Here is a 16,683-nt window from a genome sequence, read left to right on the forward strand (position 1 = left end):
AATTAAAACCAATTTTTTTGACCAAGACCAAAACCAAGTAAATGTATTCATTGCATTGATGAAAGCAGTATTAAGAAATAAGTTCCTTTATTTTGAAGGACAGTACTACAAGCAATTAACTGAAGTGGCTATAGGGGACAACAGTTGTGATCATGAATTTATAAAAGAAGTGGAATATATAATTGGTTTGTTCATGAAAAAAGGTTACTCTGAAACATTATGTTCAAACATAAAGCAGGAAGTAGTAAAAAAAGGTTAGAAGGGTTTTATAGGCCCATCCTAAAAGAAATTGGGCATTTTACCCAGATACCTCCATGAAATGAAGTAGAGAGGATAAATGTAAATGAAGAAATGGGTATGAGGTTCATTACTACTTTTAATCAGGATGTGGACATAGTTATGCAAGTTATTAAGAAAAAATGGGGGTTATTACACCTAGATCAGAATGTAATGGATAGAGTAGGTACCATCCCAAAATTTGTATATAGAAGGGATAGGTCATTTAAGGAAATTTTGAAGATGTGCAATAAGACAGGAATAAGCAGTACTAATAGAATGTGGGGTAATTTTAAGTGTGGAATGTGTACATGCTGCAGGCATATACTGGGGACTAAAGTCAAATTTTGTTTAAATGGGAAAACTATATATATATATATATATATATATATGTGTATATATATATATATATATATATATATATATATATGTATATATATATATATATATATATATATACATATATATATATATATATATATATATATATATATATACATATATATATATATATATATATATATATATATACACACACACACACACACACACACACACACACACACAAGGGCATTTGAATTGTTTGAGTAAAACTGTGGTCTATATAGCCAAGTGTGAACACTGTCCAGTGCATTATATCGGAAAGCTGTGTAGATGCTTTAAAGATAGAAAGTGAGCACTTGTTGGATATTAGGAAGGATAAACTCACCAATGCCTTGAGTAGGCATATTTCGATGTACAATGGGCATGGTTTTAAATTTTTAGTATTACAACAGTTAGTAAAAGATCAACAAGATAAGAGTTTGGACGTGCATTTGGATATTTGTGAGCTAAAATGGCAGTTGCGGTTAGACCCAACTAATTATCCAGGTATAAATTATAAAATCAGTATTTCTGGAATACTTAAGTTAAAACACCTTTTAGGATAGTTGGTTTTATGCATGTTTTTAATTAAAATTAACAAAAATATGATTTTAAATGATAATGTAGTAATGAATTAGATATTTGGTTGATTGTGTTGATTTATATGTAATTAGAGTTGTAGAAAAGGGTTGGGTTGCAAGGATGAGATATTCTGATAAAGTCCTAACATTGATGGATAGAAGCATTTAACCTGTTAACCTGTCAGTTGTGAAGTGTATTAGACTTGTTGGATTTTCCAGTGGCCTGTGGTGTTTCATCTTTTGGGAATTCTATAAATAATTATGCAGTATGTCAACTTTTATCATATGCATATCCCTTATGAGTAGCTCAGCAAAAATTGCAACACCCAGACCAGAATGCAAACTGTTGATTTTTGCTAGCCTTATTTCTTGACTTATATTTTGCATGGGATATCTTGTAAAACTAGATCATTTTTTACACTGAAGATAAAATATGTTTGCCAGCTATCTGGTCTGGATGCTTCCATTTAAGTAGTAAGCAATAATGGCATACTCACATCAATGATAAAGTCAAGTAAATAAATAAAAATTGCCTAGTTTCTTTTGGGCGGACTGATGAGTTTAGTCCCTTATGTTTTCATGGGTGATGGCAAATTTTGATTGTAAGATGTTTCCTACAAATGGATTAAAGCTGGTTTTCACATAGAAGCAACTTGAAAGATTAAATACTTCAAATTATTTCTGTGCAGAAACATTTTAAAAATGTAATGGATTAGTTTATATTTTTGAAATGAAGTGTCTGGCAAATTAAATTCTTGTATCCAGGAAGTCCAAAACAGGACTGGTTAGTATCCTTCATCCTTTGATCTTGTATTTAACATGTATTATCAGATAATCAAATGCTGGAAAATGGACACTTAATTGTTTTGACTTACAATAGCGCTGGATAAATGCACCCTGCCCAGTCCTACAAAAGTATAATACAAAGTGGAATATATATGAGGAAGTAGAAGTAATTCTGAGAAATACTTGGTTGGCTGGCTAAAACTAATAATAGAGTAACTTTAATATCAGCCTTTTTGGTGACCAGAGTAATTGCTAGCAAAACAGGCAATCAAGATTAGAATATAGTATATATGTTAAATCAATAAACATTTTAGTAAAAATGACAGTACAAAACATGTGGAATTAATTCTAAAAAAGTTAGGAAGGAACATTTTGAAAGGCTGCATGAAAGTGGATATAATAGTAATGCAATCAATGATAGCATAAAGAGAGTGGAATGAAAATATGTTGGATAAATAAGGAAAATTAAATGGAAAACCTTGACTGATGGGGAGGCATGTGAGAAGAATACTTTATATAGTTACAATGTGTGGTTCCCTTTTAAATAAATTTAGCAAAATATTTAAAAAATGAGCATATTGTGCTAGCATAAATGGTTATCATGTACTGCTGTATTACCGAATGCAACTATGCTCTTAGAGGTGAAAACAAGGAATTTGTACAATGCGTTACCTAGAAATTGGTTGGATAAATCAATTTCACCTACTTTCAAATAATTTAAAAGGTGTGGCAATTGTTCAAAATGCTCTTTAATATGGGAGGCTAACACATGGATTGTTTTTAGAACTATGTTCAGATTAATTGCATTGTGTAATGGTTATACTAACAATATAATATATCATATGCTTTATAATTGTACTCCACCATGATGACATTATAATAAAACAAGACATTTAAAGAGCACATTGGGGAAGTCAAAAGCAAATGACCTTTGAACTCAGTTTATATACATGTGTTAAGGAAATAAAATATTAATTAACTAATTAAATAGTCTTGAAAAAGTTTCAAAATTTACTATAACACAGGTGTGTGGAGACCCAGCAATTATAGGTGTGTCTCCCCGAAGTAATAAACTCAGATCCATTTTCAGAATTTCAGAACAGAATTAATAACATTTATCAAAAAGATCACTGCCATCAACCAATCAGAGTTAATACAATTCAATATTTTTATTCATTAAGACATTATTATGTTTTACTATATTAATTACATATAGTTAATGTCATCTACAGGAACATAGTCACCATTTTTCTTAAAAATAAAATTATGATTGCTACATACGTAACTTTCTCATAAGAGAAGAAAATTACTGATCAAGTATAATATTGATACTTTGTTGGATACATAAATGGAATTTGCTAAGTAAGTTGTTGTAAGCAATGAATCAGATATATTTATATATTTGCTGTGCTTCATACATTCCTGGGTATGTGCAGTTATGTTGTTTACTGCTTAAAAGAATCTGCTGACATGATTTAGTCATGCGCACAGACCACATACTCACTTCCTCTTTCTCTGACATGTGCAGATCCTTCTACACTATCTGTCTCAATTTTCTTTTTTTTCCCTTACACGTGTAAATTATTCCCATTTGAAAGCTATAACCAGCCTAAAATGTATTGTGCTGTCTGTAGCCAAATGTTAACATAAGAGAAAATAATAAATTGTTGCTTAAGTAGGAAGCTATATGTTTTGTAAAGCATGCAGCATTATTTTCATTATGTCAGATTACAGAAGTAAACTGCTTTCATTTACTGTTAGCTGAATGTGACAAGTTTTAATTGATGTAATTAAAGTAATGACGTTTATTGGAGTAGCTTAATTAGGTAATGGTTTTGAAATATTAGTTAAGTCAGCTGTTGTTTTCATAGGTTCATAGGTGTTTACTAGGCTAAAGACCACAATGGCCTTTTTAAGCCTAGCCATGCATCCCAAATCTCTGACAAGTTCTGCTACCCTTGATAAGTGTAAGCATGGGCCTGAGAGATGAACTATTTACAGGTTTCCTGTCTGCACCAGAGACATAGGTGCCAAACCAGGGATGAATTTCCAGTTTCCCATCCAATTGTCTAAGTTGCACTTGAATTTAATTAGGGAGGAACTCTGCTTGACATGGATGGGGAGCCTGTTCCATAGATGGTGTAGTCTATGAGATACATAACTATCTCTCCAGCAGGCCCTATTTATATCACAGGCAAGGTTTAAGTCTTCAAAATGGGTAATTCTGGTGCTGTTTGTTTTGTGGACATGCAGGAGGTCTATCAGAGTGGGGGCTGACACTGCCCTGTATGCCAGACATAGATCTCCTCTCAAAAGCCTGTAGGAGACAAAATACAGGGATAGGGCCTTGAGGCGGTCTGCATAGGACATATTACTTATGCCCTGTATTCTTTTAGTGAGGAACCTCTGTGGATGTTCCAGTTGTTGGATATGCCTGGTTAGGTACATACTAATGGAGGTACTGTACTCAATGATAGGTCTGATGAATGCCAAATATAGTGGAACAATGACTTCCTTGGACTTATATGCCATACCTTGTTTATAAGTTGCACAACATAAAATGATTTCCTCACCACTGTCGACACGTGATGATCAAAGGCTAGATTACTATCTATATGTGTCCCTAAGCCCCTGACTACTGTATCAACTCTAATGGGTGTGTTGTCGATATGATAGTTACCAGGGATAGATGACTTCCCAAAGGATACTATTATGCATTTCTTGGCATTAAGTTTTAGTCCATGACTCTGCCACCAGTTGTTTGTCTGTGTCAGCCCCTCCTGGAGAACATTTGTATCAGTGTGAGACTCAATGACAGCTCCTAATTTGCAATCATCTGCAAATTTATTCAGCCAGAGACCACTGACACTGGCCTTGACTTCTGAGAAGTAAATGCCAAAAAAGGAGCTGTCCAAGGACTGATCCCTGAGAGACTCCACTTGTGTCTGGCCTCTTTGTAGAGGTGGACTCCCCATTTCTAACTTCCTGGGTCCTGTCTGTGAGCCAGTTGGCTATCCACTGAGTGACATACAGATTTGTACCTAACCTCTTGAGTTTGTCAACAATGCCTGAATGGGATATTGTGTCAAATGCCTTGGCCAGGTCAAGGTAGGCAGTGTGAACAATGTTTCCCCTCATCTATTGCTTTGGTGACCTTCTTAAAGAAGTCCACCAGACTGAGTAGGCATAATCTCCCTTTACAAAACCAAACTGAGTTGGGTTCAGTGTCTGTATGTTTACTATATCTTTATTGATCATCTCCATGATGATTCTTTCCATGGCTTTACATATAAGACTAGTGAGATTTATGGGTCTGTAATTTCCAGGGTCTGTAGATGGACCACCTTAGTGCAGAGGGATGATGGTTGCCTTTCTCCATTTATGAGGCATGAAGCCTGTTTGGAGGCTACAGTTAAATAGTAATTTCAAAGGCCATGATAGATCATGTTTCATGCTATTTAGAAGACATCCTTGGATATTGTCTATGCCCATTGATGCAGTGTTCTTGGTCTTAGAGAGAGCATTAACGACCTGTTCCCTAGTGATAGTAGGGGGAGTTATATTTGGTGGTATTTCCTGAAGGAAGTTAGAGGGGGAGAGATGAGTAAAGTTGAAGCTACATTTATCAGCCAGGAGGTTTGCTATATCATCTTGCTCAGTATAGGTTTCTCCATTTACAATGAGCTCTGCACACAATTGTGTATTGCCTTTGAGGCTGCGGACATAGCTAAAGAATGCACTCTGGTTGTCCTTAGCCTGGGAGGCCAAACGTACCTCAAATCTGGCATAGGTAGACTTTATTTGTCCTCTGAATTGTTTGCTTAGTTTAATGAGAGTGCTTTTATCCTGCTGGGTGTTGCACCTCCTAATTTTTGCCATGATTTTCTTCCTCCTGTTATGCATCTGATTGATTTAGTGATTCCACCAGGGTGGTTTGTATTTTTTTGAGTTAGTTCTGTACTTGTTCCTGGTGGGTACAGCTGCCTCTATACAGCTATTAACATGCTTGTACAGGGTTTCTGTGAACAGTTCTGCATAGGCAGATGCGTTATCAGGGTTTATAGGGGCTTGGAATTTTGACAGGTTCTCACTTAATACCAGGAGGTTAACCTTAGAATAGTTCCTGAATATTCTCAGTTTAGCTGGGGGTCCATGTTTTATTTTTACTTCAAAGGAGACCATTTTGTGGTCTGACCTTACCAAGGAAGGCATTACAGTAGGGGGTGTGCAGCACTCTCCCATATTAGTGAGGACCAGATCCAGTATGGTTGCATCCCTTGTTGGTGTATTGACTATCCAGTCCAATGAGTTTGTGTTTACAAAAGCCAGAAATCTCTGTGCATGTATGTTTGATGTCATATAGGATTCCTATTTAATAGTCGGGTAATTTAAGTCACCCATGAATATGGTATTGGGTTGGATGGTTAGTGTTTCCAATAAGTTTAAATAAATGGTATGGGTTTCCTGGGTCATAGAGGGGGAACTATAGCTTGCAATAAAGTGGTATTGGATTTTACAGCTCAAGTGCATTGTCTTCTTTGACCAGCGTTAAAGTATATTTATTTTTGATGTAAATAGAGACACCTCCACCTTTAATCCCTGCCTGTGAAGTAGCTGGTCTAAATGGGTGGAAGGCATTATAACCCTGCACTGTTGGTGTGCTGTCTGCAGCTTTAAACCATGTCTATGAGACTGCACAAACATCAACATTCTCTAGGGTAAAGAGAGCTTTCAGGGAGTGGAGGTTTTTGTTTAGACTCCTAGCACTGAGCAGTAATACGTTTAGATTTTCTTGGTTTTGATTTGCTATGTCGGAAGTACTTTTAGTTTGACATTGCCTAAAAAAGGCACTATGGGGAGGACAATGTTTTAGCTAATATTCAAAAGCCTAGAGGGGAGAGGTGCAGACCATCCCTGGCAAAGTAGCATGGTTTGTTGACCATCTCCTTCCATGCTGACAAATATTGCACCTCCTTAGAATGACACCAGAAACTAAGCTAATTATTAAAGTCAATCTTTTGCTAATTTTGCGGCATCATCTTTGGAGAAGGTAAAATGCTGCTTGGTGCTAGGCTCATACCAGCCTGAGACACATATTCAAAAAGCTCTATGATGTCTTTCTTCATATAGTCTAGGGAGGTACATCTCAGGTCATTTACTCCTACATGGACTATGACTGAGTCATATTGGTAATTGTGTTCCAATGACCTGAGTGCATGCGCAATGTGGCAAATCCTAGACCCTGATAAGCAACTGACCGTAACTTTCTCCTTGCTTAGCTTGAGATGGACATCAGCGTGTCTCACAATGGAGTCTTCAATGACTAGAATGTTGGACTGTGTGGTGACATGCCTTATGGGCTTAGAGGTAAAGGCTCCATGAGATGTAGCTCTATGTGTTGATGTGGGTGTTGTTTTGAAAGAGTGTATTTGGGGCTGCTGAGGATATTTCTTATGTGTACTTTGTTTAGGAGGTCTTTGTGGTTTAGGAAGGTTACATGGAAGTACCTCAGTATATGTGGGTCTATATACCTGCTTTGAATTGTTGGTGATGGATGCAGCATTTGTACTACCGACAACCTTATTGACATTAGGAGCACTATTATGTGAGAGCTTTGCCTCCAGTGACATTGTATAAATACATCTCTCACATACCGTATCAGTTTGTTTGAGAATTAACTGGTTGTCAGTAAACATGAGACAATTTCTACATTGCCTCAGGATGCCCATATCCACCAGGTTGGTAATGAAGACAGTATGAAAGTTCATATCTAATGCAAGAGACCCTTTTTTATTAATTAGACTGTTGGAGTGAGAATATCAATCTCTGTCAGGAGTATCCGGTTTGAGCTAAGTGGACAGTGCTTGACACTGCAAACTAGTTGTCCTGTGTGCAACTAGATATTGGAGAAATTTCAATTGTGCTTTTCCAGAAAAAATGTCACTCAAGGTATCTGAGTCTGTGCAGACCACTGCCAAACACTTGAGGGGGAAACTAATATGCAGACCCTGAAAATTTAAGGATGAAGTATTTAAGCAGATATTCTGAAGTTAGAAATAAATCAAGCAGTACTTACTGAAAACAAAGAATTAGCTTGTGAAGAATGATGAAAAGAGGGCAGTCACATGAATGACTACTGCCTGGCTACTTCTAATGCTGGTCTTACCACAGCTTCACTCTGTTGGGAAACAATACTCCTTTGCTTCTTCTCTCACCAGAAATAAAATGTTGACACCAATCACAAGAAGAGAAGCAGGCCACAGCCTGTTTGGCGATCCACAGTCTTGTCCCAGATGATACAAGGTTCTGTAGGCTTGTAGCCTTTTTCTGGAAGATGCCCCGAATTGCAACCAGACCAATCAGGGATGTTAAGCAGAGACACTCACTCTTCAACCAGAAAGAGTCAGGAATCAATGCACTCGTCTCCTACTCTCTCCAGGATCAGAATATAAGCACAGATTCCAAGCTGTCACCTATAAAGCAGTTATTAGGTTCTCTAGTGATCAGCAGTCTCCAGGAAATAATGTCACTGTACTCCTACTATCACCAGGAGCAAACATAAACACTAATCCCAAGATGACTACTGAGAGGCAGAATGTGGGGTCTCCAATATCTGGCGGTCTAGAAATAGATGCTTAAAGGTAAGATGAAAAAAAATGGTTTATTCTAAACACTGCAGTGTGCACTAAGCAAATAGATATAAAAGTGGGTAACTTAAGTTTTAGCTATCTAAAAAGTTAAGTTTGAGTGGAGAGACACTCCCTGGAATTTAATAAGTATTTTTCTCCATGCAGGAATAGTGTAGGAGCTTCTGCATGGAATATGGTCGCTGAGCGATCCAATAAATAAGGCTGGGGGAGTGCACAAGCCTGCTAGCAGTATTTTGCATGGACACCACTGAATAATGCTAATTACCTCATTTGCTGGTGAAAAACATGCAAATGAGGTAAATTAGCAATTCAGGAAGCAGGCAAGAATCCGTGCAAGAACAGTGTGAGGTGCAGAAATGTATTCATCTACTAGTCAAATACATTTCTGCAAAAATCAAAACAGATGCATGACAGCTCAAAGTAAAGCATGTATTATAATCCTTAGGCATGCCAATGGCCAAATATATGGCCCTTGGCATGGACAAGTGTTGCAAAAATATGAGAATCAAAGTTTTTTTTTTTTTTTTGCACATTGGTGTGCAAATGGGATTGTGCCAAAAAAATGTGAAAAGATAATTTTAAGTGAAATATGCATTTTGCCATTATCGTCTAGGGCATGCAGAATCAAAACAATAACAGGTAACACTGGTTGCTAAGGAGTAATGCTCTGGTGTAGTGGTATAACTAGGGAATAAGGCAGTGGGATATGCAAATGAACAAAGTTTACTGAATCACTAAATGGGAGACAATTCTCTGGCTGCACCTAACTGTGTAGGAGCTATAAGACAGTGGTGTAAGCAGGAAGAGCAACTGACATAAAAAGGGGGTGTGTCATGCTTGGTGTAAGCACACTGGAGCTCCACAGCTCCTGTTTGAGCTTAGCTAAGCACAGCTAAAGAAGGGGGTGTATCTGAGGATGTATTGACTTATTCCATGAAATGAAGAGTGTGTTCATGTCCAAGGGAGGGCCATTTCTACTGCACAGTGTTTACATTAGCTAAACAGGTTTGCATGGCATGCACCGGGTCTAAAACAAACAAAAAAAAAACAGAAATAGCAGAACTGATTACATTTGGGCAGCGGGGCTTAAAAGAGGCAGAAATGGGAATGGAAAAAAGAAAAAAGGGAAAGAGAATAAAAGCAATCAAGTACAAATAAAATAGCAAGAAGGTGGAATGTATCATAGCCAGCCAGTCATACAGGCAGCATCTGCAGCACAACAGTATAAACTGTGAAAACACCTTTCAGTCTGGTTTTCCCACAAACTCTGCACCATCGGTGTACACATTACAGTGCTGTCTTTGACAGGGCCATGTGCAGATAACTGCAGTGGCAACTATTATGCATGTCAGCTACACCTACTGCTCTCCCACTGACATACCTGGAAGTCACAGTGCTATGTGGAATATACTACACATATAATGGACATGTCTGCACAATAGAAAGCACTCTGTACCCACACCCATACCTCCCAACTTCTGACAGCAAGACATCTGGACAAGGTCAGAAATAAAAGTGGGACAAAGACACAAAGATAGGCATGTGTTGTAAATATTTCCCTTTGGTTGGATGAGGGGTTGCCATTAGTGGGAATTGTCTGAAGGTTCTGTAGTCTGAAACAGTAATATCTGTCATTATTTTGTAACATCAGTCATCAATTATATGCATCTAACTTGCCATAAAAACACAAGTTTATGTAGACTGGACTAAACCTCTAGGAAAACACCTGGGCAATCTGCCAAAAAATGTACAGTTGAGAGGGATGGCCACACCAGGATATGACATCTCAGGTAAGAAAGATACCACACAAGCAGGAGATCCCCAGCCAGTATATCACCAAGTTGCTGGACTGTGTATACAGCGTCATCAGTCAACTGACTGTAGCCACACCTCCCAGCTGGCCTTGTTGGGCAAGAATGTACATAGCCAGGCTGATAATATTGGTCTGTAGATCATACATCTTGTATTTTTTTTGGTAAAGCACTGCGATGATCTGAGGATGTCTGTCACTAGGTAATGACACAATACCTTGCAGTATCAGAGTACAGATATGTCAGGAAAATGTCTGCTAAACAAACACAGTACCCCTGGGAAAGTCATGTTTACTCCTGAGAGGTGTGGCTGTAGCACACAAAACCCAGGACTGGAGTACACCTGTCTCTGGGATGGAGTCTCACTCTCACTATAGAATGTCACAATGGGCATGCTCCTACACTTAGAGAATCATAGGCCATGTTAGAACCCACCTCGGGCTATATGACTGTATTGTGTATATATTTATGTGCCTACAGAGAGCTATGTACACTTTAACTGTCCCTACACACACCCATCAGACAGGATTATCCTTGGTTACCTAAAGGTGGCTCATATGTGATATATCTGTATCCTATGCGTGTGATACACAGACATATATATGGGCAACAGATAGTATGTCAAGCATACACATGTATAGATGTGGAGAAGTGAGAGACATACAGTGATAGAGAGAGAGAGACATGGGGGGGACACACAGAGTGAGTCACACACACAGATACCCTGAATGGCATAGAGTGATGTCCTGTTGTGAACATTGGCATACCGGTTGTAACTAGTTACACGTGCCAGCATAAAAGGTGAGCCCCATTGTGTAATAGTACTGAGGTGGGGGTTATAATATCACATCACCTGCCTGTTGTGTGTGTGTGTGTGTGTGTGTGTGTGTGTGTGTGTGTGTGTGTGTGTGTGTGTGTGTGTGTGTGTGTGTGTGTGTGTGTGTGTGTGTGTGTGTGTGTGTGTGTGTGTGTGTGTGTGTTTGTGTGTGTGTATACAAGTTTGTATGTTTGTAGGATGAAGAATTCTGAGGACTTCCCCACCCACAACACTTCCCAGTGCCCTACTTTAGCAGTCCTGCTGATGTCATTGCCCTTAGAAGTACCTTTGGACACCGGTCACCCATACAAGCTCTGTGGCACATGTAATAACTATGGAACAGTATAATCCAGGTAACTAAATAGGCAGGGGCTCTACACTCAGCTGTGGTAAATGTGTGTGTGTGAAGGTGTTTGTAAGTGTGTATGTTTGTAGGGTAATTTGTTTTCATGCCCTTTCCACTCAGTACATTTCCCATTGCCATACTTTACAAGGGCTCTTGATGTAATCACCTTAGACGTACCTTGTGACACTGTTAAATCCTATAAATGTAATAACTGTAACACTGTAGTATACCTACTAGATACATTTGGGGTCTAATCTCAATACTGGCAACTGTGAAAGTGTGTGTGTGTGTGTGTGTGTGTGTGTGTGTGTGTGTGTGTGTGTGTGTGTGTGTGTGTGTGTGTGTGTGTGTGTTTGTGAGAGACTCACATGAATGTGTGTTTGAGTGAGAATCATATCCTCTGCGTGTGTGGGTTATACCATTTTGAGGCATGTACCACCAAGTACACATCCCAGTGCCCTAGTTTACAAAGCATGCTGATGTTATTCATCTTAGATGTACCTGTATGTACTTATCACCCTTCTAAGCTCTGTGGCATGTGCAATAACTGCGTAATACTATAGTGGAAATAGTTAGACAGGTAGGAGTTCTCATCTCAATACCAACAACTATAGTAGTGTGTGAAGCTTATTCCTTGTGGTTGTTGTGTGTGTAGGTTATACCATTTTAAGGCCTGTTAACCCCCTACCCATGACATTAATTTAAAGGCCCTGTTAATGGCATCTGTTTCACATGCACCATGTAACACTACAGCCCACACCAGTCATCTGTACATATTTACATGGGATATCCACAAGTTTGTAACCTATATGTTGTTTGTGTCCTTGACAATGAGCATTCCTGTGATATCATTGCCAAACATGTCACATGTACTGTGCTGACACACATGCCAGTATCAGACATTGTACCTGACTGACACATCATGCTGATACAAAGTCTGTCACACTATCACTTGTGCAGGTATGTAGGAGCAGTAGACGTGACCAATCACTATGTCTGGTGGGTTATTCCACCATCCATGAAGGCATTTGCAAGACTGCCTGTTGTAAGATGATGTGTGTTATGTCCCAGGCATATAATGTACGTGGACCATGGCATGTGTACGCAGCACTATGGTACATACAAGTGGATACGTAGGGTTACTAATATGTCTATTGGCAACTGTGTATGTGTTTCCATATGCACAGCCCATGTGGCTGTCTGCAGGGTGTGTATGTGATGGCTATACCATGTTGTATGCCTCTCCCACCCTGAGAACTCCCCCATTGGTAAACTAGTGTTGGTCCATACAGATGTCATACAGTGTACAAGCACAGTTACACAGTTTCTAAACACCAAGCAACTATGGTGCAATGGTTGTATCACTGTGTATTGTACATTAGTAGATGGTAGCTCATCCACTCTGTGTCACCTCCATGTGCATGTGTGTCTCAATGCATTTCCCCACGCAGTGTTCTGTATGTGTGTGTGTGTGTGTGTGTGTGTGTGTGTGTGTGTGTGTGTGTGTGTGTGTGTGTGTGTGTGTGTGATGGCTGTAACATGTTAAGGGCCTCTGAACCCACCATTTCTAATCCTAACAGTCCATGCAATTGTCACCCTCTTCAATAGTAGTGCCAGAAACTGCCACACTACAGTACCACTGCGCTATCTGTATGTATCTAGTGCTATCATTCATAAGACTGTACAGGTAGGGGTTGTGCTCAGCCCTTTGTCAGCTGCCCCAAGTACAGGACTGCAACTCTATGCACACTACCAGCATGAGAGGCCAGACATACATATGAGATAGCAGACACACACATGCTGGTGATAGTCTGGTTAGACTAACACAAGCTGACCTGTGGCAGGAATACATAACCCAAACTTGTCATACACAGTACTAGGCAAACCCTCATCAACTGCATGATGGTCAAGTGGATGTGACAGAAATGGCAGAAGCAACAGGTGCTGATAGCTGAATCTGTTGCAGTGAATGCAATGGCTAAGTTGGTGAGGGACCTAGTGTCAGTACTCAAGTAACTTCCTCTGTATGTGTGAGCTTGCGAGCCTGCAGAACACCCAGGTGACATGTAAGCGGACTACATGGCTGTGTCAAGGGTATGTATGCAAAGTCACACTCTCTGCCATAATTGCCCCTCACACACTGTTGCATGTAAACACACCTGTAAACATGTACATGTACAGCTGTACCTTGGCTAAGAAAAGGTGACTGTGTTACCACTCTGCCTTACCCAACATTGCTACTGCCAGCAGACCCACAGCCTGCAGACACACAGACACCTGGAACACAATCAGAATACAGTATGTGAGACTTCAGTCAGCCAGCAGAAGTAACAGCAATAGTGCATCATGGCTAACAAGGTACATACACCTCAATGAGTACCCATAATTACTGCCTGCAGACAGCACCTTACACAGCATGACATTGCTACACTGCACCATAGTCACCCTGTGCATCAGACCCATATGAGCATGTCAGTGCATCAATGGTATGGATAACAGGGTTGTGGCACACATATCATCACATGCATAGGGTATGGTGTTGGATTGCCAGAGGCCTATGCTAGGCCATATGGCTGACATAATGTGTGTGTGTGTGTGTGTGTGTGTGTGTGAGTGTGTGTGTGTGTGTGTGTGTGTGTGTGTGTGTGTGTGTGTGTGTGTGTGTGTGTGTCTAGAGGGGTGATGTCCAACTGGGCAATGCCGAGGAGCTGTGTGTGTCTGGTGGTGATTGGCCTGGGATTGGGATGTGTAAGTTTTTGTCTACAAACCTGCAATCAATGTGGATGCCTGACACAGGTCTATGTTGGACAGCTGTGGACCGTACATGGCAATTTGTATGGTTTACCATCTCTCAGCAGGAATGCGGTAACCAGTTTTGCCTGGAGTATCACTGGCATCTCCAGCCCCAAGGACAGATGCAGTACTACTCCCTGATTGTGACAGCTGTCTGCTGGATTTGCATCTAAGATGGCACTGGCCAGGACAATGTGTGTTTGGCCTGCTCTGGTGTGGTGTGGACAGCACCCTCCCTTTAGTACTGCTGTTGGTACTGCCACTATGTGACTGTGAATGTGCACGGCCATGCAGGCTAACAGCTGATCATATTGCTGACCTACATCTACCTGGCCAATGTCCTACTCCCACCACATTCTCAAGCACAGACAATTCACAGTTGAGCAGTGACAATGTCTCACCCCACTGTCTATCCACAACACTGGCAAGATGACATATGGCTTCACAACTGCCATGGAGGTCACCACTCATGGCAGGGAGCACTGCATGCATGAACCTGAGCATCTGTCTGGTGTTGCAGTCAGTACATGCCTGTCCTCCATGATGGACTGTAACATGCATCTGGTGACACCTGCCACGGCACTTGTGACAGGGGCTTGATGGACATCAGTCACCTGTTGAGCACTCTTGTCCATTTGCCTGTATATCACCTTGCTTGCTCTCTGCCTGTGGCTGGTGTCTATGCTCACACTCACCATACTCAACTCACAAGCTTTTCCATGCCACCACCTTAACCTGTCCACTATCCATGGCTGCTGGGGACGTGTGGGCATACTAACTGTGTGCGGAATCATGGTGGGTGAAAGTCGGATGCAAAACAATGGTACAGGTCCAGGCACTAACAACCCCCCCCGTGCCTTACTTTGACCACCATCGTCATGGGAGTCTGTTAAGACACTGACATCAGATTATGAGGGGGAGGGATACCGACCCCTGTGTTCACCTGTGAGGGGAACATATATGTAAAGTAATACCCTGCAGCATTATGTTTGCTGAGATACACACACACACACACACACACACACACACACACACACACACACACACACACACACAAACACTTCTGCTACAGTCTGGCACAGCTGTCACACCTTTGGGCCCTTCAGGGCAGCCCTTACGTTACTTCTGGCTGCTGAAATCCATCTCTATCACTGCTACTGTCTGGCCCACAACAAAGGGTGACAAATCCTACTGAGTGATGGGCCTAGTAGCAGAATGGTAATTGTGGCCAAGAGCAAGGCTATTTGAATGAGCTATATGGTGTCACCAAGTGCATATGCACATACTGTAAGAGCTGACTTACTACTACACAGACCACACACACTGACAAGGTGTAACAATATGTGATGATAACAGATGAGGGGACAGGACTATACACTATCACTGCAGTACATAATGCAGTTCAGATTCACAGGGATTCATTTCAGATGACATTGCAGGACACTCTGCAATACATACAGGACACATGTAAAGTACTAGGTGCATAGCCTCACAAGATTATACCAGGCTATTGGCCCTAATGCCCTCATAAACCTGGCCCAGACTTTTGCCTATGCCCCTTCCAGGCTTCCAAGCCAGCAGCTGTTTCCCCCTGTCCAGCTGGGACACATGCAGGATCCCAGCGGTGTCTCATCTGTTTCCATGCAGTTGTCCAGCTTTTGCTTCCAGAAGGCTATGCACATACCCTGCTAGACATGGGAGGGAGTGTATTTTGCAGACAGTGTATTGTGTGGGATACCCACTATCTCGCCAACAAGTGCTATATATGTCACAGACCAGGTGAGGGCCTTGCGTGCATGATGCATGAGTGCAATTTGTCTTACACATATGCAGAAATGCCATCAAGGCTGGTTTGGACATGGCCTTGTATGCCAGACACAAGTCACCTATGATCAGTCTGTATGAGACTGAGTCCAGTGACAGGACTTTCAGCCTTGATGGATAGGATAAGTGTTGCAGCTCCTGAATTGCCTGGTCAGGAACCTCTGTGGTCTCTGCAACTGCTGCATTTGCTTGGCAATGTGCATGCCAAAGGAGCCATTGTACTTGGTAATGCGTCTGATGAAGGTGGAGTACAAGGATGTTTTGGCTTCCTGGTTCCTGAAAGACATACCCATATTTGTGAGGTGGGCCCAGTAGACAGACTTCCATACAATGGTGCCCACATGATGGGGATCTGTCAGTTTGCTATCAACCTTGGTGCACAAGTCGCATCACATGATTGCATGCTCAGAAAATTATTACTGTCAAAATAAGTGTG

This window comes from Protopterus annectens, chromosome 5.part1, assembly GCF_019279795.1.
Source record: "Protopterus annectens isolate FY-2018-M chromosome 5.part1, PAN1.0, whole genome shotgun sequence".
Classification (NCBI taxonomy): domain Eukaryota; kingdom Metazoa; phylum Chordata; order Ceratodontiformes; family Protopteridae; genus Protopterus; species Protopterus annectens.